A 23,895-nucleotide genomic window follows, 5' to 3' on the forward strand; every position below is an offset into this window, starting at 1 on the left:
AAAGAAAGAATCTTAAAAAATATATCCTCTAAACTAGCTAATTATAATCCTTGATTCTAGCTAATTATAATCATAAATATATTTTACAGTTCATTTTCACAGATTCCTTCTTGTAGTTGCAGTTGCAGTTGCAAGATTGTTCAGCGAAACCCGGTAGACACACATCCTAGGCGTCATTTGCTTCATGGGTTTCTTCTCCAAACTCCAAAGGAGCAAAAGCGCGCTCAATGCGCTTCCCCGTTTCTCCAGGTCACGTCCCACCCCCACAGCTCCAAGCTCACTACGGCAGGGCTCTTTGTTTTTCACTCGCTGCAGCCGACCAACCCTTCTCGGCGCGTCTCCACGCGCATCGCCATCATCTTCATCTCTACAACTACGTTCCTTCTTTGGATTGTCGTTTGTCAGTCGCATGTTGCCATCATCATAATCAGAACCATTTCAGGCTGGGATGACCCAGTCGATTGCCGAACGTGTCGTCAACACGATAAAGCATGAACAAGTTCATGACAAGACGAAACCGAAGCATGATCAGTACAATCTCTGTTGTTTTGGAATCTCGAATGGACGGTCACGTAAAATGCAGGTCTGGCGAAATTTGGATCATGGATCACCTTCTTGGACATTGCGTCTGGAGGGCCCTGGTTGGCGGGCCTCAGTGTTGGATTGTCCCGATTTATCTGCAGGCTGCCTCCCCGGCGGGAAGATTTCTGTATCCCCAGAATCACTTCACTTTTGAAAGAAGGATGCGGAAACAGAAACTGTCACTGCACGAGAGGTAATACATGATCATCTCGGGTTATGCCGTTGTCTGTATTCTAGAACAATACAATGGAGGCCGAATGTGATCATATACAGCTGAATTTCCCGGATGAAACTGAGCCTTGTTGCTTCTTGCTCTTTTTTCCTTTTCAACCTTGATCAGGTTGGGCATACCTTGGCTAGCCATGAAGCAGAGATGCTTGTACAGGATCTTTGCATTGTAATCGACAGGATACAAATGGTTGAGCAGTGGCGCGGAACTGGATTTTTCAGTTCAATCACGCGTCCTGAAATGGAGATGATCATGCAGGATCATTGCCTTGTAACCAGACCAAGAATGCTTCTGCTGTATCTCGTGATTGCATTGTTCTGCTCAATGCTCGCCATTCTTTTTGCCTGCCTTTATCACATTGCAGGTTCCTCTCTCCTCTTTTTCCTCTGCTATTATGTAGCATTCCGTGATTCCTAAGTAATTGGTCGGAGACAAGTCATTGTGCTGACTCTAGTGGTTCGTCAGAGTAAGTATTGGTCGGAGACAGGTGTTCCATCAATGGTGTCTCATCTAACTCAAACCAGTGTAGCTTCCTGACTATACTTGATAGTGATATAGGATGTTTTCTGGGTGGTAATTGTGATTCCGAAAAGCCTTGACAAGCCGGTTTTCCTTTCGTCAAGGTTATATAGTATTGCAAAGTACCTGACTACTTGTTGGTAGGGAAGAGGTCGAAGCAGATAACATCTGAGTACAACTACGTTCCTTCTTTGGATCGTCGACAGGGATCGTCGTTCAGCCAACCAACCCTTCTCGGCGCGTCCCCTCGCGCATCGCCCTCATCATCAGTACAACTATCTTCCTTCATCTATGGATTTCAAGTGAAGATTCCTGGACCGCAACCATTTCAGGCTGGGAGGACCAGGTCGATTGCCAAACGTGTCATCGAGGCGATAAAGCACAAACAAGTTCGTGACAAAGAAAAAACGAAGTATGATCAATGCAGTCTTCAGTCTTTTGGAATCTCGGATGGACTTTCAAGGTCATGTAAGATGCAGGTCTGGCGAAATTTAGATCACGGTTCACCTTCTTGGACCGTGCATCTAGAGGGCCCTGGTTGGCAGGCCTTGGTGTTGGATTGTCCCAATTTATCTGCAGGCTTCCTCCCCGGCGGGAAGATTGCTGTGTCCCCAGAATCACTTCACTTTTGCAAAATGGATGCGGAAAGACCAACTGTCACTGCACACGAGGTAGTACTTGATCATCTCTAATTATGCTCTAGTTTGTATTCTTGAACAACATAATGGAGACTGAATGCGATCATATACAGCTGAATTTTGTGGATGAAACTGTGCGCCCTGTTGCTTCTTGCTTTTTTTCCCCTTTTCTACCTTGATCAGGTTGGGCGTACCAGGGCTAGCCATGGAGCAGGGATGCTCTTACAGGATCTTTGCCTTGTAATCCAATGCATACAAGTTGTTGAGCAGCCTTACTGGATTGGATATTTCAGTTCACTGGTGCCTAAAGTAAAGATGATCATGAAGGATCATTGCCTTGTAATCGGACTACCAATACCTCCACCGTATGTCGTGATCGGAGAGTTCTATTCATTGCTCGCCATTTCTTTCGCCTGCCTTTAGCAAGTCTCTTGTCACATTTCAGGTTCCTCTGTCTTTTTTCCTCTGCTATTATGCAGCATTCTGTGATTCCGACGTAATTGGTCGGGGAGACGAGTCATTGTGCTGATTCTCGTGGTTGGTCAGAGTAAGTATTGGTCGGAGACAGGTCTTACTTACATCAATGGTGTCTCGATCAAATTCAAATCAATGTAGCTTCCTGACTATACTTGATAGTTATATACGATGTTTTCTGGGTGGTGATTGTGATTCCGAATAGCCTTGACAAGCGAGTTTTCCATTTCAACAAGGTTATAGTGTATTGCAAGGTAGCTGACCGCTTGTCTGTAGGGACGAGGTGGAAGATGATTACATCGGCTCGCCACCAATGGCCTCTCCGGGGTACGATACTCGAGCTGCACCAGCACAGCACGAGAAGCTAGGACCAGTAGAATCAAATGCTGCTATTCTCGCTCGGATGATTGCCTTTATCTGTCATCTATGTGATACTATGACAATTTTTTTTGTTCAGAAATACTATGACAATTATGGAATGCGTAAACTGCATTCAAATGCCTTTTTCTTTCACTCCTGAGGTGCTAAAGCTCACTCTCGCGTTTATGAGGTCAGGATGAATCCTGGCAAGTGCGCTTGCAATTTTTTCCTTAGTAGGGACTCCGTGAGATTATATACATGAGACGATCGTTGCAAATTTTCTCTGTGTAATCGTGTAATGTTTGGTATGTAAACTCTAATTGACATGTAACACGAGAATATGATCGGCGAATGTATTAAGTGAAATCACTTCAAATTAGGATAAAATTCTATTGGCAATTCTTATTTGGAAGCATAATTGTCCAATCGAATTAGGATATGTGTTCATGTTAGAACAATTAAACTCGAACGAAGATATTGGTCGACTGGATGAGCTAAATCAAATCAGCATTTATCCATATCTAATTCAAAGTGGGTTTGGTATTTATTTAAATCAAAGGAAGTATTGATCAAAATTTCAATTGCGGATATACAATCTTAATTTGACCAATAAGAAGAGTCCTCCTATCCTCTCTATAAACATGGGGTATCTCTGTTCATTTTCGAATGGACAAACGGAGACTTTAAATTTTGTGGAGTTGCTATCAAGAAGTTCTTAAAAATTAAAAAAAGTGCAAAAACACGAGTCCGATAATTTCGGGTCATCAAGAATTTAGAACTAAATCCTCAAGACCTCACCAAATATTCGAGTCATCGAGACCTCAACCATCTTATATCTGAGAGCAAGCCTTCAAGTCCTTAATTCGGTTCGTGAAAGGGAATCAGATACGTGCTATCTCATTCCAGTTCAATCCATTAAGGCCCTCAAATTGTGCTTATTTGAAGAACCATAGATAGAGCCATTAAGGCACTTGAATTGCGTTCAAAGAAGAATTAGAATTCGTGCTAACGATAGGAGATCACACCACCTAAGTTCTTGAATTGTCTTTTATTACTATAGAAATAAAATCAGATGGATTCTTTATTTCACTTGAAAAATGGAGAATTTACTTACTAATTAAATTAATGCCAATTTGGTACACCGTGTTTTGTTCTTCATATCGCATATTTATTTTCGTGCACTATCATTTAATGGCATAACTTTTTCGTTCCACAAAATGTCTTTAACGAAGGAAAGAATAAAGTAAATCAAACAAAAATAGAAAAGTTAAAACAAAGAAAGCTGCTTAACAAAAAATAAAATAAAATTGGAACGAACTAAACACACATGTTCTTTATATATAAATTATTGCTCTTTTAAATAATAACTTAATTTATTCAAATAATTCAACACAACACAGGAAGAAATCTACATAGAATAGAGAAATTCATTGAATTTAATAGTTAATAAATATGGATAGGAACAAAGTTCATGAGATTTTATTTTAGCAATACAACTTTTATTTTTTATCTACAATTCGAATACTTTAGTTTTAAAATTCGAAAAAATAGATAAAGAGAAAAATATCTCTAAACATAATCATTACAGCTTACATTTTAAAATTTTAATAGTAAAACCGAAGGAAACCTTTAATAGAAAAGTAAACATAAGTAGAACAAACTAAAATCATATGTAATTTAGTTCGTTACTTGTTTTATTTAACTAATTAGATTTAGTGCATAAAAAAATTAGTGAATAAAGGGTAGATCAATGGCTGCATACACTACTAAGTTAGATAATCCATAATTATGGACGAAAGGTACCCTCAAGAGAAAAGGTTTCCAATTTGGGAAAACGCTTGATTGTTTGATTTAGGGTTTATAGTTGGGGCAAAACATGTGAATGATGTCGTTTGGGGGTATATATGATAACTGGACGAGTCGGCGAGCCACTTTGATCGGAGAAATTAATAAAATATTGCTACATTGAATTTCCGGTAACCTAAATCGGAGTTAGTACATAAGCTATCGTTGTTTTTAAAAGTGATATAAAAATGATCCGACGAAAACTTTTAGCACGAAAGTAAGCGCCGCATGAAACTTTTGCCACTTCAAGTGTCCTTATGCCCACGTCTAAATACTAAGAAGATTTGAAAGTGTACAAATCCCAAACCTTATATATTGAACATGACTTAAAATTTGAGATTTTTTTTAGATAAAAAAAAAGTTTATGGCAGATTTGAGATTTGGCCAAAAGTTTGAGGGTTTTTAGGGAATTCACCCTATCGCATAAGACCGAGTCGGAGCGTGCCGCAACCAACAACTCGACAGGGATTATCGCTGCGAACAGAATCAAAACTGCAGACGCGACAAAATTGTACAATTACGGATTCTTCGCACCTCGCTTTCTACGTGTCTCCTTTTTTTTTTTCCTCCTTTTCTTGCTCTTCTTCTTCCTCATCCTCTCCATCATCATCATCTTCTGCTTCTTCTTGATTCCTTCTTGCAGTTGCAGTTGCAGCTGCAGGATTGTTGAGCGAAACCCGGTAGACACGAACCCTAGGCATCATTTGCTTCATCGGTTTCTTCTCCAAACTCCATAGGAGCAAAAGCGCGCTCAATGCGCTTCCCCGTTTCTCCAGGTCACGTCCCACTCCCGCTGCTCCAAGCTCACTATGGCAGGGTTCGTCGTTTTTCGCTCGCTGCAGCCGACCATCCCTTCTCGGCGCGTCTCCTCACGCGCCGCCATCATCTTCATCACTACTACATCTACGTTCCTTCTTGGATCCTCGTTTGTCAGTCGCTTGTTGCCATCATCTTTATCGGAACCATTTGAGGCTGGGAGGACCCGGTCGATTGCTGAACGTGTTGTCGAGGCGATAAACCGTGAACAAGTTCGTGACAAGTCGAAACCGAAGCATGATCAGTACAGTCTCTGTTGTTTTGGAATCTCCAATGGACGGTCGTGTAAGATGCGGGTCTGGCAAAATTTAGATCACGGTTCACCTTCTTGGACCTTGCGTCTGGAGGGCCCTGGTTGGAGGGCCTCGGTGTTGGATTGTCCCGATTTATCTGCAGGCTTCCACACCGGCGGGAAGATTGATGTGTCCCCAGAATCACTTCACTTTTGCAAGACGGATGCGGAAACAGCAACTGTCACTGCACATGAGGTAGTACCTGATCATCTCGGGTTATGCCGTAGTCTGTATTCTAGAACAATACAATGGAGGCTGAATGTGATCATATACAGCTGAATTTTGAGGATGAAACTGAGCCTTGTTTCTTCTTGCTTTTTTTCCCTTTTCTACCTTGATCAGGTTGAGCATACCTTGGCTAGCCGTGAAGCAGAGCTGCTCGTACAGGATCTTTGCCTTGTAATCGGCAGGATACAAATGGTTGAGCAGCGGCGCGGGACTGGATTTTTCAGTTCAATCACGCATCCTGAAATGGAGATGATCATGCAGGATCATTGCCTTGTAACCAGACCAAGAATGCTTCCGCTGTATCTCGTGATCGCATTGTTCTGCTCATTGCTCGCCATTCTTTTTGCCTGCCTTTATGACATTGCAGGTTCCTCTCTCCTCTTTTTTCCTCTGCAATTATGCAGCATTCTGTGTGCATTTAGTAATTGTACAAAATTTATATTCCCAGACTAAAAAAAGAATAAAAATGCGTTTGGTACGACCCTAAAAATTTCTACTCCCAATTTTTTCATTTAATCATGAAAATGTCAATTGAGACCTAACAATTCATGTTTAGACAAAACTGGACTAGAAATAATATCAGAATATATTATAATATATAATTGGATGACCTTAATACAATCATAAAGAAAATTACTTCTTATAGACAAAGCAAATACCGGGTGGTGATTGACAAAATTGCAGTTTAGGATTTAGGATTTAAGGTTTGAGGTTTGGGGTTTTGGTTTTTAGAGTTTGGGTTTTAGGGTTTAGGTTTTAGGGTTTTGGGTTTAGGTTTTTAGGGTTTGGGGTTTAGGATTTTAGGGTTTTATGGTTTAGGGTTCTAGGGTTTGGGATTTATGATTTAAGGTTTTGGGGTTTATAGCTTTAGTGTTTAGGTTTTAGGGTTTCGAGTTTGGGGTTTGGGATTTTAGGGTTTAGGGTTTCAGGATTTGGGTTTAGGGTTTCAGGATTTGGGTTTAGGGTTTAGCATGAGAATATATTGTGAATGAGAGAGAGATGATATTGTTTCTCTATTATTTCTATTTTTGTTACTGACAACATAAAAGTAGATTTTTTTTACTTCTTATTTATGTTTTAAATCTATTTCCTGGCCACTTTTCTATTCCTAAGAATAGAAAATTTGACTGATGTTACCAAATTGATTTTTGTTCTTTTTATGTTCCGGGGAATAAAAGAACAAAAAAATAGAAAAACAAAAACGTTACCAAATAGGCCCCAAGTCTTATGAATTTCCCTTCCCTATTCTAATACTTGACTGTCGAGATCATTTATTATGCATTGAGAAAATTAAGTTGAAGAATATCTTCGTGTTGTTAATTAAATGATACAAATTTAAATCATATTTAGTGTATTTAGTTTAAATTAAGTGCCACATGTCGACAGGTGTTGACATGCAAAAATAATATGGTTGTCTATACATGCATGCCTGGCACGTGAATAAAGAAGGCATGTGAGTGGCACGTGAACAAGGATAAAGGTAATCACGTGTCTAGCACATGAGTGAGATCATGCACGTATTGGTCTATCGCTGGGTACAAGAGCCAACACGTGCTGATCGACGAGAACGATCTTTAATGTCACTTGTCCAATTGCCAAAATATGGTAATGGACAATTCATAACCACCAATATGGGTAACATTCGAAACTTAAAAGCTGCTAAAGTAACTAACATCGGAGATATGTGCTATGGAGGAAACGGTTACCATTCAAAGACCAAGTCATGGAGTGAACGTTGATGGCCATAAAAACTGTTTCTACACGTGGGAGACAGTTATTGAGAACATAGACAAAGTTTACGAAAATAAAGGAGAACAGATGCGGTCAATAGAAGTTGCTAAGCATCGCCTAGGAGCAGTTATTATGTGAAAACAAAGGAACATGGACGAGGTTAACAAAAGTTGCTTGAAGAAGCAAAACAGCTAGAAGCATAACCACTGAACATGATCGAAGGACGGTTACCATGTCTTCCCTATAAATACCATCAGTGGAGCAACCAGAAAGCCCCCCTGCACAAATCAAACAAAATGTTATCTTAAATTTAGGGAGAATGACACTCGAAGTGCCAAAAGTTGTGTACGGCGCTCACTTTAGTGCCAAAAGTTTTCGCCGGCTCACTTAAGTGCCAAATTGGAGGAAAAACGATCACTTAAATGCCAAAAGCTTTTTTGGATCACTTCAGTTCTAAAATTTTTTAAAAACGATCACTTAAGTGCCAACTCCGGCGAGCCACGTTAGCTTCAGAAATTAATAAAAAAATGCCACACTTGAGTGATCGTTTTGAAAATTTTTAGCACTGAAGTGATCAAAAAAAAATTTTGGCATCAAAGTGAGCGTCGTACACAACTTTTGGCACTTATAGTATTCTTCTCCCCTTAAATTTATCTTTAAGCTTTCCTGCACAGTACTTTCAATTACTTAGTTGTAACCTTTAACAATAGCCTTCATATTCACATCGTTCGGCGTTTATCTTTATCCCCGTATTGTGTTATCGATTAGATTCCAGTGCAATATTCTCGTGTAATTAGGTCTTGTCATCGATCAGATTCCGGTGAAGTCTATATACATTTGTATCCATTGTATGCTCTGAGTTTGTCGTCGATTAACTTTCGACACAGTTCAAGTTTGTACCGTTTTGATTCAAGCTAGTTGATTCCGTAATTCGCCTAGATATCTCCTGTCCAGAATCGGCATAGAATTTGGTCTTCTCTCATTAAAAATCGAAGAAAACGACTTTCGGTAAAAGATATTTCGCCGCAGGAGCAAAATTCTGGTGAAACAACCGGACAAAGTCGCTCGTGTATCAATTCATCCTCATTGCTAGAGGATGGAAGAAAATATATGTATTGTTACATCCGTGTTTTGCTGTCTTCTCTCTATGTGGAAACTGATTATTTTCATCCTTCATAATTTCTAAACTTATGTCCAAGGTTTAATCGGAAGCTTACCTGAGGGGCCTGTGCCCCTATCTCCTTAGGTCCAAAATTCCTTATATTCTTAGGTAAAAAGAAAAATTCAGAAAACAATCGTCTATATGGTATGCTAGAAGCCTGTCTCGCCTCCTCTAACCTCTAATCATCGGTTCCCATTGCGTTTAATGATATCTATGTGTTTTATCTTGGTTCAAATTTGTTCCATTCTAACCTCAACGAAGTTTTTACGCCTTCAACATCCATTGAAAGTAGCTCAAAATGAGAACACACCAAGTAAATGTAAGATTATAGTGTATTAATTTATTTAGTAATCAAATTTGTTGAAAAAAGGAAAGTACATCGAGCAAAATTAAATTGGGGCAACAGTACAGGGATTTTTCCTAAAACAATTGGTTTGTTTATATTCAATGTTAACAGCACGTGTTCAACTTTGGTGCTTAGTTAGCCTTTTCCACTGATAATCACACGGAAACACGGAATTTGTCCTGAAATTGTTTTCGGATTTTATTTTTTTTTGCAAATGTTAGAGATTAGTTTAGGGACCATATATGTCACAATAAGATGACCAAACTTTAAAGTTGTCAATAGTACATACAAGGACATTTTCTAAAATGGCCCTTATTTTATTACTGATAACTTTTTACATATTTGATGAAATTTCTTAGAATGAGATATACACTAAAATAACAAATAATAACATATTGAAGAGAGTGAGGGGTACATATTATTGGGATCGTTAAGGCGGATAGAGAAATTAGCTCTTACTCACCCACCAAGCAGAATGTCTAAAAAGTTCTCTATTGTTCTAGGATTACTCCATTTACTGTGGCTTTACGCATGAGGATTAGGTGAAGCCAAGTTCATAAGGTTTATATACATAAATGCTGCTTTAGAGTATTGCTAAATAAATTATTGCTTAGTTATTGATTAGTGCTGCTTCTTCTTTGCTTAACTGTTCTTTCGAATTCACTGAAGAAATGCGTGAGCTTTCCTAAATCTCTAGCCGGAAAAGTGCTTGACGCTCCATTTTACCTACAAAACATAAGCTTATGATAACAATCATGAAGTGTAATTACCATACTAAGCTATAAAGTATAGCCACAATACAGCTTAATGAAAGGGAAGCACATAAAAAACCATTTTAAGAAAATGAAAAATCATCATCGTGCTTTACCACAGGCTTATTATCACGTTAATTATATTGTGACCTATACAGTATGCTAGAAACAATGAGCAATCGGGAACGCAAGATCATGTCTTGATCTACATTGAGAATATGCTTTGCGGCGTGCCTTCGACACCGCCAAAGCATAGTATATTTAGGGTTTGACATCAAGTGCGCAAAGTAAATGACAAAGCCTATGAACCGGAGATTCTGGTTGTCGGCCCTTATCACTCTGGAAATGACAAATTCAAATCCATGGAGGAGCAAAAAAAGTTTCTAGCGATGAGGGTGCGTAATTGCTATGCGGAAACTCTTGACCTCTCCCAAGAAAAGTTTCTAGCGAAGATGCTCATTGATGATTGTTTCATAGTAGAGTTGTTCCGCAAGTACAAAATGGAGAAACTGAGAGACAAAGACGACCCGCTCATGGAGGCAGATTTGACTCGGTACTGCCTCCGGCGCGATTTCTGCTGCTAGAGAACCAACTCCCGCTTTTCGTCTTGAGCAAGCTATATGACCTGACTAAAGGTCCGGACGAGCATCTCGAGCTCATCGATATAGCAAACAGGTATATCAATTTCGAACTAGGAGACTCGAGCCGATATCTGACACTTCGCGAGAGCAAACAAATTCTTCATTTAGTGCACACATGTTGGACTTCTGGCTTGCCTAATGTGCCCCGGCTAGACGGCAGAGCCCTGCTGATGAAAGAGAAATTCCTGTTCATGTCCTCACCAACAGAGCTCAGGGAATCCGGAGTCAAGTTAAGGGCAGCGCCAGGGCGACACCTGAAGAACATCAAATTCAACAACGGGAAACTCAAGATACCGGTCTTGAGTGTACAGGACCAAACCGAGTCGCAATTTCGAAAACTAATTGCATACGAGCAGCATCGTCAAGGCGGAGACATCAACTACTGCTTGGAAAAGTCAGGGATGAAGACGACTAACATTTTTGATGCACAACAAAAGAATTACCCAGGAATGTAGATTGAATCACCAGAGAATGTTGGACGAATCTACAACTTCACGATGGTCCAAATATGATCACAAGGAAAATATTCTTGTTCCACAGCGTTAATGCCGATCGTCTTCTCAAAGTAACGATAGAATTCTTTTGTGTGTTTTGTAAATTGAGAGAGGAGAACGTATGTTACTTTTCTGTACGAATGTTTTTTTATTATTTGTTTTCTCTCTTGTGAGGAAGTTATAATGACTCCCCTCAACAGACAACCAATGACACCACTTCAAAGGGTGCTTCTCAAACACACATCTCATCATGGGCGAAATGGTGCCATTTAACATTTCCCACTCAAACATGATGGGCTTGATAATGCTCTATCAAGAATATAAGGCATTCAACATTCATATACTTTAGAAACGATTCATATTGGCGAAAAAGCCATGCGACCAATGACTACAACTACACTTGTGAGCTCAAATTATGCACTTGTTAGGGATAACATAACGGCTACAACCCAAAAAGAAAAAAATAAGTAAATGATGTCTCATAGTACCCCAGACATATTTTGTTACATCAGTCTAAGTATACCTATCCCTTAAAGGTTATACTTCACCATTCTCATAATACCATGTATTTACAATTATTTCCGAAGCCGTAGAAGGTGAAATAATTGGTTGACCGGTAAATGCATATGATAGATGTAAAACAACAATAGTCTTCCTTCGCATTGTCACGCCCCGACCCCTACGAGCGCGCGATCAACCCTCCGAGGTCGTAATGTACGCGACATCCCAGGACTTGTCGCCGACCCAAACCAAACAGTAACGAATAGCGTAAGTAGAAGCAGATACAAACTCTCCATACAACATACAATTTAACGGGATAGTCAGGAAGACACTTTTCATAAAAATCAGTAAGTCACTTACAAAAACTCACAATGTTAACCCTAGGAAGTTTACACACTTACAAGCCTCACACGAAACTACTTCCTAGCGAGGCCACGGATACAAAAGGGAGGTTAACTTAAACTCATCTACAACAGGGCATCCAAAAGGATGATACATCCAATGCCCAACATCACCCTAGAACTCCAAACCGCACGTGATGACCACTCGTCATTCCAAACCTGAAAATGTTTAACCACGGGGATGAGATAAATCTCAATAAGTAACTACCTAAGCCTCGTTTAGGCTAACGCGTACCTCCGAACAATCCTAATCATGTAATACCGACATCCAATATGTCATAGCAATCACATGCGCCTTTACCTCGCCTCAGCACATACGCAAGCTTTGCACGTTAGAATCCCGCCATAACATGGCCAATTGCTCATTAAGCAAGTACAACACAATTCAAAGCGTAATCAAGCATAACATGGTTAATAATCCAGACGTGCTCATCAATTAACTTGGGCAAAGCATTCCCCAATGCAAATCGCACTCATTAAGTCAAGGTTATTAACGACCCCTCGGGCCACTGAACTCCCGCCGGTCTTCTGGCGTAACTAGACATCATCCCGCTACGTCGGTGATGGCAACGTTAGGGATCGAACACCCCCGGCAAGCCGGGTACCCAACGGCATTCCACTTAGGAGCATCGATCCGGCCTCCACTACGATCGGCATCGTCTAGGATCTAACACCCCCTCGGCAACCCCGGGTACCAGATGGCAACATTGGGGATCGAACACCCCCTGGCAAACCGGGTACCCAACGGCATCCGAACTCCCATCGGGCATCGTCTAGAACTCCCGCCTAGACGGAACGTGTCGTGACCAAGCACACACCTCAATAATCATTAACAATTTTTATCTTTGTGAATTAGCCAAATATTAACTAAATCCGTCAAAATATCATGGTAACACCGAATAGTTCCTGAGAGAGAGAAAAACCGAGTATATACAAAATCGGAGCCAAACTGGGCTGTTGTGCAGTGACCGAAATCCTTATGAAATAAATAGTAAATAAACTTTAAAAATTCTGAAATTTGGATATGTCATATAAAACATCTTGATAAACATTTTCCATCAAGAACTCAAAACTCAGTTCCGACTGTAAACATCTCTTTTTGTCACTTGAAGTCAGACGAAATTCAACCTGTCCGGTCAGGCCGCTTGACCATGAAAATGCATCTCATTCGGTACCCAAATCATTTTGGAAAGCTCTAAAATTTTTATATGTCACAGAAATAAGTGTTCTTAACAATTTTTTTGAGGGAAGTTTGTTTAAATAAGGCCTGGAAAATTTTATAAAAATTCGGGAAGACAAGAAGGTCGGGTAAACAGTAATTTCAGCAGTTTTGATAGTCCAAAAATGGACTTACGAATGACCCTAAATGATCTTCAAAAATTCCAGATTTAATTTATGTTATAATATAAGATGTTAGGAGAAACTTTTATGAAGAACCCTTCTTAAAATTCTGCCCACACAAGTCTCCACAAAAATAACAAAACACCGAGGCAATGCAGTAGCGAATTCGAAAATCAACCAACACAAGCCATTCAGCAAATCCAGCACATATAACCACTAAGCCAACTATCCACAGCCTCTAATCCACCCCTAAACATGTCCATTAGTAACCCATTATCCTAACCAAGGCTTAGAGAGTACTTACTCTTAGCCTAAGCAAGAAAACTAAGAAGAAAAGGCAGCAGCAACTCCGGCGGTGAGCTGAGCTCACGGTGGCTGAACGGCGTGGCTGTGGTGGTCAGCGAGCAGCTGGTCTGGCGGGATGAAATGGAGAAGCAAGAAGCCACAGAAGCCAAAGGAAGCAGAAGCAAAATGAAGGAGCCGAAGAAGCAAAGAAGAAATAGAAGGGAAAAAGTAGCAGCAGCAGCAACGTGGGGCAGAAATGAAGCAAAAACAGCAGCAGCAAGCAACGTAGAAGCATAAGCAGCAGGAAAGTCGATCATGGGCAGCTGCAGCAGCAGCAGAGGCGTGGGCAGCAGCAGTCAACAAAGCAGAACAGAAGCAGAAGTCAGCAGAGCAGAGGCATGGCAGCGGCAGAAGCAGAGAAAGAAGCAGTACGTGAGGGAGAGGAAGTCAGCAGTCAACAAGCCAAGGCAGAACTAGTGAGCAAAACAGCAGCGTGAGGGAGCAGCAGGGAGTCAGCAGCAACGTGGGAGCCAGCGGGAAAGAAGGAGAGGAGAGAGAGAGGAGAGAGGGAGGAGAGGGGATCCATTATTCACAAAATCTTGCCCAATTCTCCTTTTTCCAAAATTCAGATCAACCCGATAATTGGCCACGTTTGATGAGACGACGTCCGACAAATTAATCGTGGAAATTTTGAAAATTCAATACCCAATTCGGATTCTAATTAATGGCCAAATTCAATTGAACGTGACTTTAGTGTATATCAAACTAACGGGCGGCTTTTAGGAATTTACGCGTATCAACTCGTGGCCGATTCGATATCGAGCCATATCTAAGTTTACTCGAGCCATGGTGACCTCGGTTGTCATGTAATTCTGAGGGTCAATCGATAGTTCCGAATGACGCGATCGTTTGGATTAGAACCGTTCGAAATTCATACAATGGCCATGCGGAATCATCCGCGATTCAATTGCACATCATTTGCGAATCGTTCCGTAACCATCCTTGGATCGGCCTTTAATGGCCCAAAATATTCTCTCGCCAATCATTATGGTCGAAGTGTCAATCCAAGGCCGAGTTCTTAGGTCCACGTACTTGATTCCTAGCTAGCCATTCCCTAACGGTTAGTCTACTCGAGAGTGATCAATTCAGAGCGAAATTTAACTAAAGCACATTGAAGAAATATTCATTTCATAAATCCCGAAAATTGGTCGAAATTCAGAATGTCACATGCATTCATGTCTCTCTCCATTTCAAAACAATTGTTTTCCTAGACATGTCCCATAAAGCCATATTTTTTCATGACCGCCGGTAACATGCTAAAGTAGCAACATTGGTATGTTACTTTGAGAACATACTTAGAAGTAACAAAGGGCACAAAATGAGATAGTTAATTTATAAATTACCTCAAGGACTCACACGATGAGTAAATAGGGATAATTTCACTTACCTCCCTTATTGGTCGATAAAAACACATGTAGCATAAATTACATGCTATAGTGGATTTTTCTTTCTATAAGAGCATATGTCATTTATTAAACATATCCACTATATGGATCTTAGCCTAAAAATAGTCACATGCTACTCACGTACATATGTTTAGCTGGAGTGTTATATTAGCTCGCTTTTTACGGCGCCCAATTAAGTACTCGCGTCCGGCTTCCATCAGGCATACATGGTTGTGGGACTATCAGGTTCGGTCTTATCACATATAAAGCAAAGACCTCATATTGATTCTAATCAAGACAACGTAAAATTAAATATAGTACTAAATTTGCTCTTTCAGCATTTATAGTACATATCGTCTCGTCTCATCTCAGCTCGCTTACTATAGCGCTTGAGGTGATTGCTCGTGTGAGAGAGCCAATCATTACCTGGTGACATACCATTCAACAAATATATGTGTATTTGTACTAGTCTCATAACATATTGTACTAATTAATAAAACATCAATACATAAAAAGAAAAATAAGTACAATACATACACACACATAATCCAATTATCCTCAACAATATTACATATCATATTCTACGTAACCCTAGAGACATCCTGTGGGTCAAGAACACGTCTCTAGAAACAGCCTTCGTGAATATATCAGCAACCATCATTTTGGTATAAATATATTGTAGGACCACTTCCTTCTGCGCTATTATATCTTTGATGAAATTATTCTTTTTGTCAATGTGCTTCATCCTACTATAATACTTAGGGTCTTTCACATAGGCAATGTCTACTTAACTTTCACAATAAACTGTCACTGATTTTGAAATGTGTCACGCCCCGCGCCCTAATCAACTCGAGCCTCAAGCGCGCGACACCCCTTTCATAGGTCATTTAATTGCAACGTCTCAGGAGGCATCGCCGACCCATCGTATTCTCTAACGAATAAGCACATGCAGAAGCAAAATTCAAATCACCCAACCAACAGCAACAACAATAGGGATAGTCAGGAAAACACATATACAAAAGCACACTTGATATATATATATATATATATATATATATATATATATATATATATATGCATGTCAACAATTTGATGTTAAATTGGCACAAATACAAAAGGTTTAGGACTGAATTAGCACCAATGCAAAATGTTTAGGATTGAATTGGCACCAAAAAAAGGTTTAAGACTAAATTGACACCAACGCAAAATGTTTAGGACTGAATTGACACCAATGCAAAAGGTTTAGGACTGAATTGGCACCAAAAAAGGTTTAGGACTAAATTGGCACCAATGCAAAATGTTTAGGACTAAATTGTCACCAATGCAAAAGGTTTAGGACTTTTTTGACACTTTTCCCCCATAAATTCATAAGGAGTGGAAGTGATTGATTTAGAGGACACAAGGACAAGTATATAGGTAGTAGTCAATAAAGCATCTCCCCAATATGATATAGGTAGATTTGCCTGTGCCATCATATATCTAACCATTTCCAATAGGGTTCTAGTCCTTCTCTTGGCAACTCCATTTTGTTATGAAGTACCAGGAATAGTTAAATGTCTTACAATCCCCTTTTCATCACAAAGAAACTCGAATTGTTTATATAGATACTCACGTTCGCAATTAGTTCTTAATGCCTTTATTGTTTTGTTTAACTGATTCTCTACTAAAACCATATATCGTCTAAAGCAATTTAATGCTACTGACTTATGAGAAATCAGAAAAATATAGCCGAAATGCGTGAAGTCATCTATAAAAGTGATGAAATATGGGGTTCTATGCCTCGCCCTCACATTTAATGGACCACAAATGTCAGAATGTACAAGTTGCAATGGAAATTTAGCTCTGGTTCATTTACTAAATGGTTTTCTAGTTGCTTTTCCTAAGAGACAATGTTCACATATGGCAGTTCAATTTTAGCGAGTGACCCTAAAAGGCCTTCTCTAGCTAATATATTCATTCTTTGTAACCCAATGTGACCTAATCTAGCATGCCAACTATTTGCATCAACTTTCACATTACTAGAAGATGCAATCACAGAAAAGCAACCATCATCTTTAACATTGAACACATCATAGTCAATGTCTAATACCATAAAACCATTCGGTACATGACTAGAACCATAATAAACTGTCTAAAATTTAATATCAACACAATCACCATGAAAATATCAAGAGCATATAAGACATCATGTAGGAATAGACTTTGACCACCACGTAAATTTAATTTACATGTGCCGATACCCTTCACTTTAATTTTTGAGTTATTTCCAATATATATCTATCTATTTCCGGTATGTATCCGACGATACTCCATAAATGCTTCTCGGTCTCTAGCTACATGGTCTGTAGCTCCTAAGTCTACTGTCTACATAGGATGAGATTCAGTAAGCATTACAGTGCTAGAAACAAAAGCATTACTCAAAGTAATAGAGTAATTTGGTACCTTTTTCGGCTCAGTGCATTCACGAGCGAAGTAACCCAGCTTGCCACAATTGTAGTATTTTATCTTGGCCTTGTTCTTCTTCCCACCACGCTTCTTGTGATGGAAGGTTTTAGCTCTCTTGGGCGTCTGACTAGTCTCCTTCCCTTTGTTGTTGAATTTGTAGTTTTCCTTGCACTTGAAGCCCAAAACTTTGCGCGAACCAGATCCAGCAACATAAGCATGTGTAGAGGATCTCGCAGCCTCTAGGCACTCATCATCTAATTCCAAATGACACGCTATATCATCAAAAGTTACGATATTCTCATCATGCATCATGTTGATTTTCATATACACACAACTATCAGGAAGAGACCTTATGAGAACCTAAACTTGCTATTCATTAATTAGGGTATGACCTGCTTGCTGTCTTCAGCTCTCATATCATGCTTGACATCTCTCGAAGATGCTACCTCATAGTTTGATTTTGGCACTTTCGAAATGTGTCAAACTTAATGGCGAGCCTCCTCAATTTAGTAGTAGACATAGCCCCAAAATTTTCTTTTAGCACAGCCCAAATTCCCTGAGCGTTTTCAAAACTTTCAAACTCGCACATGAGATCATCTTACATACAACTCAGCAACGTGCTACGAGTAATGCTATTTTTCTTTTTTCAAGCTTAATAAACTTCATGATCTCTTTTGTGCTGAGCAGAAGTTCCATGCTCAGGTTCAACCATAGTGTGGTTGAGGGTCTCCAAAACCTCTTGTTCTTCAAGGATGTACTAAACCTTTCGATGCCATATATCGAAATTGCCACCGTTCAGTTTCTCATCCTTGTTGAGGTCAGCCACAATGGCCTTAGATGCCGAAGCCATAATCAATGACAACTACACATTGACACAATAAACACAGAATGATACTAGCACATTTTTCACATTAACACACATATTTATTTTGCAGCAAAGACAAACTAAATTAATGATAATTAAACAAAAGACACTGAAACGAAAGTTCACTATGTTCTCAATCAGCTTCTGTGTAATGACTGTCTACTATCATTAATTTTGTTCAATTTGCACAAAATTTAAGTTCTAGGTGAGGATTCCTTTGAATTTTACCAACCTATGAACTCCCACTGGAAAAGACGATTAAAATACATCATGCAATGATCACATTCTCTCATATAATCATAGACCACAACATGATGTAAACCAAAGCACAAGTAATTCATGCATCATCTATAATCAAATGCAGAATACAAAAAGCAAATACAACAAGGATCTTCAGCCATTGTTTGAGTTTGCTTGGAACTAAAATTGCAAGCACGTTAAGCTTTATACATGCCATCAAGGAACCATGCTCTACACTATTTGTATGTGGTCATTTACATACAAGCTAGCTTCTGTATTTCCAAAATTATAGGGAAATACAAGTAAAATAAAACAATACCCCAAAAAAATTACGAGTAGTTGGGGTTTCATACGCATTTTTGTATCTTTAAAAGCTTCAAACATATAAATAACTTTCCACAATGTATAGAATTTTGATACGAACATTTCGGTACCAATCACACTCCGATCGGAGCTCCTACGTGCTCCCACGAGCTGCCTAAGTGCGTGGCGTGTGTGGCGCATGCGCCAGGGGCTCAAACCGGCTCTTACGCTGGTCCGAGCAGTAGTCCGTTGACCGGTCAATGGGTCTTTGGGTCGGGTTTTCGGGTTAGGTTACCAGGTCGGGTCGCTCCGTTGGGTTCTCAGTCCAGGTGGACGTCGATCGGGAGTATCCGCGCTTGCAGCGCACGCGCTGGAATGGCCGCACATGGGGGCACGTGGGCGTCCCCCAGTGGCGTTCTACCGACCGTTGTGCTTGTCTTGATGATATCTATTAGGATATGTGATCAAAATCAATTTTCACCAAAAAAAATGTTTATGGAAATGGCCAACCAGAACAATCGCCTATAACCTCGAGAAGCGTCTTTCGCACCCGGTTCGTGTTGACCATCAATACAGCAATTTTAGCGCATTAAACATGCAGAAAGTTTGGAAATCGATTTACGAATGATCTCCTTATTTAACAACAAGTGAAAACTCAACAGAAAAACAAGACGGAGATCATAACACAGGCTCTGATACCAATGTTGGGAAAAAGTCGAGGATGAATACGACTAACCTTTTCGACGCACGATAGAAGAATTATCCAAGAATGTAGATTAAATCACCAGAGAATGTTGGACGAATCTACAACTTCACGATGGTTCGAATATAATCACAAGGAAATATTCTTTTTCTACGGCATTAATGTCGATCGTCTTCTCAAAGTAATGGTTGAACCCTTTTGTGTGTTTTCTAAATTGAGAGATGAGAACGTACGTTACTTTGATGTACGTATGTTTTTTATTATCTGTTTTCTCTCTCACGAGGAAGTTATATTAACTTCTCTCAACAGACAATGCCTCTCAAACACACATCCCATTATGGGTGAAACGGTGCCATTTAACAACTACTTTATAGATTATGTGGCCCTCATGGATTGCCTCATAAACTCTTCAAAGGATGTCGAGGTCCTTCGCCCGTGGCTGGTGAGGCCATGGCCGCCTTTGCTCGTAGTTGGCGAGGCCTTGGCGTGGCTGCCCTCGCCTAGATCTGGGCAAGGTGGCGACCAACTGTGAACCTACGTGACTTGCAAATCTCCCTTTCAAGGCCCCTCTCTCTCTCTCTCTCTCTCTCTCTCTCTCTCTCTCTCTCTCTCTCTCTCTCTTTGCAGAAAATCGTCAAAAGTGAGTGGACTGAATTGGTGCGTTGGTACGTTGGAAATCTCCCGTATAAGCTTAATTGGTGCTTTGGAAAGACTCCATTATCTTCTGTTAGACTGAATTCTGGTGGCACTACTAACTAAAGCAAGTGGGATGGGTTAGGCATTTCGTGGAGCAACTGGAAGGATCAAGGCAATGCCGGGTTCGAACGTGGCTCCACCTTCCATCTCGAGGCACGGCCGCAGGCGAGGCCGACTTCGCCCGTGGCTGGCGAGAATTTCCGGCCACTAAGGGGAAAAAAAGAAAAGAAGAAAACAAAGGAAAAAGAAGAAGAAAAGAAAAAGTTTAAAATTTTGAAAAAAAATATTAAAAAATTATCACGTCAATGCCGATTGGCCAAAATTGGCTGGATGGATTGAATTGACATAAATACAAAAGGTTTACAATAGGTTTATGACTTTTTCGATAATTTTCTCCAAAAGATGGGGCCGGCATCTTTTCATATACATATACTACAAATATAACAAGTTGTCTACGTCGTGAAGCCAATTATAATATCTAGCCAGTAGCTATAACGTAGGGCTCTTTCCAAATGTTAAAAAAAATCCATTAAGTTTTTTAAAATGGTCGGTTTTCTGATAGTAAAATTTAACTTGTGGAAGACTTCATACGTCGTTCTCGTAAAGTCATTTTCTAATGTTTCCTAGTAATCTTAGCCTTTTGCTTCTTCGTCAACTTCCACGAGCCATCTTCACAATTATTGACGACCAAGGTCAAAAAGAGATGAATGAAAGCGTGTTTTCTTTTGGGGGGACCTAGTAAAACGCGTTTGTATTTGGTTTTAACGGTTGATGTCTGGGAGAGTTGGTCCTGGACAAGACCTTAAAAGCTTCAAGGGGTGCAGGGATTTATCTCCGTTAAACGTCCCGTATTCCCTCTTCACGGGGAAGACAAAATTACATGGGGAACTTGGGAGACTTTGGGTGGGAAAGGAAGACCCCATGTCGAGTTTACTTGGCTACTTCCGGATAAAGAAGATATAGTAGCCTCTCGCGTTTGAAGTGATAAATGGAGAGTCGCCAACGAAATACTCTATCCTTAACTGCCTAGGTCTATTCCATATTTTATGGAAATACTCTATCCTTAACTGCCTTCCACCAGTCGTGCGCATTATCTTGCAGCTGGTAAGTCGCCAACGAAATCTTTTCTGCCTCAGTACACCCTAACAAGTCGAATGCTTTCTCTAACTCCTCCACCCAACGTGGGGCGGTTTCTGGCTCACCTCTGCCCGTGAACTTGGGCGGTTTCAACTTAAGAAACTGTTCCACCAACTGGTGTATTGGTCTAGCTGCTACCATTGGTTGAGCTTGAGCTTGCTGGGCTTGGGCTTGATTCCCATTGATGGCAGCGGCTGCTGCAGCCTCAGCAATGACTGCTGCTCTATCTTGGGCCTGTCTGCCCATGACATTCCCTATTTCTCTTAGGGTTTCGATCACTTGTTCCATTCTGGGGTCTACTACAGCTCCAGCATTAACTCCGGGGTTTCCTACCGCTCTAACACCCATCTCGAGGTCTTCTACAGCTCTAGCTCGAGCACGACCTCCACCTCTAGTTCCTCTTCCTGTGCCCCTCCTTGGGACTCTTCTCACACTTCCTCCTTCGCTGCTCATCCTTCCAAATCTGAGTGCTCAACTACCTAATATTATTCCGTCCAGGAATTAGAGACCTAAACCAAACAATCCGGTCTAAGTCCTAGGCAGGTATCAACACAAAAGCAATTAAACACTCAGCATGCGGCTAGCACAACGGCACATAATTTTCACCCAAAGACTCGCATACTTACCTTGGGTCCTGCTGCACCTGCATAATACTGGTTCAAACAATCACCAAAATATTCAAACACAAGCTATCTGGAGGTACACTTAGCACACTAAGTCACCCTATGGCTACCCATGGTCACTACTCCTTATCACTCCAGGGTTCGACCAGATTGGACCGAGCTGTTCTTGCTCTGATATCAATTCAAACGGGGATGTCACGCCCCGTACCCCACGAAGCATGAACATCCGCGTATAGGTCGACGTAAGGTGCGACGCTCCCAGGTTTACGTCACCGACCCAAAAACCCAAATCAGAGAAAACACGCCCCATGCGGAAACGACGTATATATAATATATATACACCCAGACAAATTATTAGCAACCATGAGCAACACAATCCAACAAATTACAAACGATTAAAAGCAACATATTATAATGCTTATATATACAATATCCATTAAAACCAGAGATACAACAAAAGGGCCACGAGTACAAAAAGGGATCGGTGGCCTAGGGGGATCGGCTAATTACTAGAGGGCTATAGCCAAAAGTATCGGCCCTCGCTCCTAAAACTGAGGTCTGCCCTAGGTATCTAGTTGGGGTCAGATTCAGACATCTCGGGATAACTCTCGGACTGCTCTGGCTCCTCCTTTGAACTCACAGCCTCAGACTCTGTCTCGGGCTCAGCCTCAAAATTCATGGCTGGGGATCTGAAATGTTTCGGTTTTACCACAACCGTGAGAAATCTCAGCAAGTACAAACCACTAATCCTAAACTAGGCTAATGTGCACCTCCAGAGGGTAAATAAAACACATCAGACAATGAACCAGTAAATCAACATAAATTTTCACTCCGAGCTCATAGCCCAATAAACTATTTCACATCCCTGCAGGTTAGGCATCCACATCAATGCAATTCGTGTGCAATTATACCGACCCGAAGGCCCACGATTGAATATAACGACCCGTAGGCCCGACCCGAAGGCCACAATTGATAAAACGACCCGTAGGCCCGACCCGAAGGCCAAAAGTTGGATAAATCGACCCGTAGGCCCGACCCAAAGGTCACAAATGATTATATCGACCCGTAGGCCCGACCCGAAGGCCAACATTTTATAAATCTCGGGCATGTACATTAAGCACTCAATTTCGGTCGCACCATAATGCACTTTTGTAAACCACGTGCCCGGGAATTTAAGGTTAATTACCGATGCCAAATTACCAAGCATAACTAAGCCCAAATTAAACATATTCCACTCATTCTTGGCATGTCCAAGCATTTTCCATTCTAATCCAATACATTTCAAGTTCATTCCGCGCATTCGTTACAATTCAATTTCATGCGCCTCGGGCCCGACTTGGACAAATCAATTCCGATAGTCGATCTCACAATCAAGGGTCATCCAATAAGGTTTATTTAAGTCCCAACCAACCCCTAATAATACCCAAAACTCAAGCCGACAATCAATGAACCAAATGAATCTCAATTTGAACCAAAAAGTGCAATTCGGTTCTGGTGAACAGTACCAGAACCGAATGTCCCATATGCATTAAACCACCCCTAAACAATTCCATTAAGCCTTGATCACATACTTTAATCACCCCACCAACAAATATACATAATTAAGCCTCAAATAAGCTTAATTAAGCCCTTAAATTGCCTAATTTCCAACCTTTAATCTATGAATCCAATTAGTGCAACACTTAGGCAATTTAACCATTTTCGGTACTGGTGAACAGTACCAGGGCAGATTATGCCTTAAGCACTAAATCACCCTTAAACAATCACATTAAGGCCTAATCATATACCCTAATCATCCAA

The 23,895-nt window shown here is 40.5% G+C and overlaps 1 pseudogene; it reads left to right on the forward strand.

The window, feature by feature from the left end:
• Window positions 1-5,262: 5,262 nt before the first annotated feature.
• LOC115679474 (uncharacterized) lies at window positions 5,263-20,171 on the forward strand (annotated as a pseudogene).
• The last annotated feature ends 3,724 nt before the right edge of the window (window positions 20,172-23,895 follow it).

The sequence above is a fragment of the Syzygium oleosum genome, unplaced genomic scaffold, assembly GCF_021117445.2.
Source record: "Syzygium oleosum isolate NSW1041296 unplaced genomic scaffold, Sole_v2.1 Sole_v2.04, whole genome shotgun sequence".
NCBI classification, from domain to species: Eukaryota; Viridiplantae; Streptophyta; class Magnoliopsida; order Myrtales; family Myrtaceae; genus Syzygium; species Syzygium oleosum.